This window comes from Magallana gigas, chromosome 4 (assembly GCF_963853765.1).
Source record: "Magallana gigas chromosome 4, xbMagGiga1.1, whole genome shotgun sequence".
NCBI classification, from domain to species: Eukaryota; Metazoa; Mollusca; class Bivalvia; order Ostreida; family Ostreidae; genus Magallana; species Magallana gigas.
In genome coordinates this window covers 45922299-45925528 of record NC_088856.1, presented here as the reverse complement: position 1 = coordinate 45925528, position 3230 = coordinate 45922299, and positions in this window count along the sequence as shown.

The window sequence follows — 3230 nt, the reverse complement described above, 5'->3', positions numbered from 1 at the left end:
AACAATCCGAGTCAGTCCATTGGTATGAATACAGATGTGGCAGAATTACATCTTCTGTCATGCACAATGTTTGTAACTATAAAGGAAATGACCCAAACAACTACATTGTAAAGCAAATATTGAGCAATGACTGTACATCATTTTCAACACCTGCCACTATCTATGGTAAGGAAAGAGAAGTTTTGGCAAGAAATTAATACGAAAAAAAGTATCTCTCAGAACACAACAGTGGTAAAGTAAAAACCACGAGAACTCTAATTGGTACACACAAATACAAACACATATGGCTGTGGCAAATGTACAGTGGTGTGATTTTGTAGTGTATTTGGAAGGTGATGTCAAAATTGGAAAACATCAAATTTACAGTGAGAGAATATTTTTGATCCATTACTTTGGAATTCATTGTTTAAAAAATCAAAGATATTTTTTGAGAATTTTGTACAACCAAAATTGCCAAAAATAAAATGTAATTATGTATTGTTGTGCAAGTGTTAATGTGTAAAGTCTCTTTCAGAGAGAAATTAGACTCATGTTGCAAATATTTTACGAACAATTATTAACTACATGTAGCAAAACACAATAATTAATAATCTGTATCATGATTGATAAAGTACTTTGATTAAGTACTTCAAAATGCTAATACTATGTTTTGATAAATTTATCTAGTTGAAATATATTTACTGCATGACAATATATATATGAATGTTAAACATTCCAGGAAAAAATTGGAATCAAAGTGCACAAAATAAATATTGGTGAATGCTTTTTCAATTAACAAGTCATTATGCAACTCTAAATAAACTGATTCTTGAAAAAGAACAACATAAGGACTTCTACTTCCTCACTAGAGTTGGCATTAAGTTAAATAGAAATGCTGAAACTTTAATCATTTGATTAATAACTGGTTTAAGTGACAATGGAATTACATTTCCTAAAAGTCCGAATAACTTAGTTCTCCGTATAGCCCTCTCTAAGGCGTTTCTTTTTCCCCCATGGACACTTTCTGGTAAAAGGAGGAATATTCAGGGTGGCTTTCTTATCAGTGAGCAGATCTCTTATTGTAAAACCTTGGTCAGCCATTATGTCATCACCCTCTTCCACAAAATTTAAAAACCCTGAATCTTCTGTAATAAATCTGTCAGACACATTGCCACCATAAAGTTTTGAAACAAAAGTAAAATTTTCTGCTGGTGAAGTAGCTAGCAAACATTTAGCTGTGTTTTAAGACTTATTTAAGGTCTTCCGTTTTCAACGGAAGACCTTGTACTGATTCTGTTGGTAATTCTTTTTATTCTTTTTTTTCTTTTAGACGTTTTTTAAAACTCAAATATCTTGCTTGTTTGTTGTCCTATAAAGTTCAAATTTGCAGAGCTTATTGGTAGTTACTATTTCTCAATATCTATGGAAAATCGTTGATATCGACACTTCCGGTACCGAGTTATTCCCCTTTTTCCCCAAAATATAGGCATTCTTGTGCACGCAAAGGCTCTGAAACCGCTCACAGCCTGTGTTACAAAGTCACAAATCTTCAAAATAGAGAGTTTGAACGTTGTCCTCCGAGTTTTGTTTTTACAATTTTCCTCCTTTAAAGTTTCAAAAAATTAATTTGAATTTGTGTTTCAAAAAATGCTGATTTTTGTTGTGTTTTTGTTATGTAGCTCTTTAGTTTAAAATTTTCTCTAAACACATATAGAACAAAATATGTGCAAAATGTCAAGGGCTTTCACTTGACACCATTGAAAAAGGGCTGGCCCCTTAAATTAGGGGTCTAGAGCACTTAAAAGTCTTCGCTTTATAACTCAAAAATGGTTAATATTACGCTATAGCTGTCGATAGAAAAGTTGTTCATTATTGTGTTATCAATGTCGTTACAAAACTATTTTGTACCGGTAATGCGTATTATGAGTGTAAAAAGCTTGTCTTGTTAACATGTACCTGTATTCATTTGGCAAGTTAGCGAATCGTCTTCGTGCGAATAACGTACATATATTAACAGCTGAAAGTATTCCAGCATATACGGGATGCTTTGATTCATTTGAAAAAGTGTCTAAAAAGTATACGTGTACATGTTTTTCTTACAGCCTTTTTTTTTGGAGTAACCTCTGTTTAGGTCCTATAGTGGACAACCGTTAAGAAAAACAAAAACGAGAAAATATAAACGTTCGTTTTCTTATCTAGTGAGATACATAAACTAGATTTATAAAAAAAATAACTTCCATGAAATAGATTTGAGTCATTTTACTGCAAGCATTTCAAATCGACCTAAATTCTTAGTTGTGTGCGTCATTACATAACCCATCTCGCCCGCGGCCGAGAAATTCGACCGCCAAGGTCGCGGCTGGACTACCTAGCGGTCAGCGGTTATCTAATACACAAGAATCGCGTCTGTCATATGTGATTTTACTTAGCAGCAAACACAAGAATCGTACACAATGACATTAAAGCTTACTCTTCTTAATTTGAATTAAACGATAGAATAAGAAATCGTTCTGTTTAATCATAAACTCGAACTGAAGCAGTATCAGACAAATAGATCAACTGTGGGATTAAAGGGGGAAAAAACTTAAATTAATTAGAGTTTATTCATCATACTGCAAACATTGTAAATCTTCCTGGGTTCTGAGCTTTTTATGTGTGTTTTAACTTTACGTAAGTTATCCGATCCCTCATCCGCGGCCGAAGAAATCGGTCGCGGCTGCACTACCTAGAGGTCAGCGGTTATCTAATAACAAGATATATATACAAGAACTGTTTCAATTTTATGTTCTTTTTGTTCACCTTCAATTTATTGAATGAAACATTAGAATGTGAATTGAGAAGCCCCTCTAAAAATTGATAAAAGCGATATTGTTCCAAATCAGAAACATCATCAGACATAAATCAATAGTGAATTTGTAATTCTAAAATGTTCTAAAAACTATACATGTACTAATATTGTTATAGATAAAAAACGAAAAACCACAAAGATTAAACCTTCAAATGATCACCCCTAGAATATAGCCAAGGAGATCCCGCGCGAGTGGACAAGTGATCCGCGGTAGCTCGTGTTCTTCTGCATGTACTTGATCACAAGTGCATGTTTATTGATATTTAGTACGATTCCAACTATTTGTTTATTCGAGATTTTGACCGGTTCATGTAAGATTGACTTGTGTTTCAATTTAAGATTTTTTTTATTTACCCACGAATATTTCCGCTAGGTACTGCTGAGAGGTTTTAAAGATATCGTA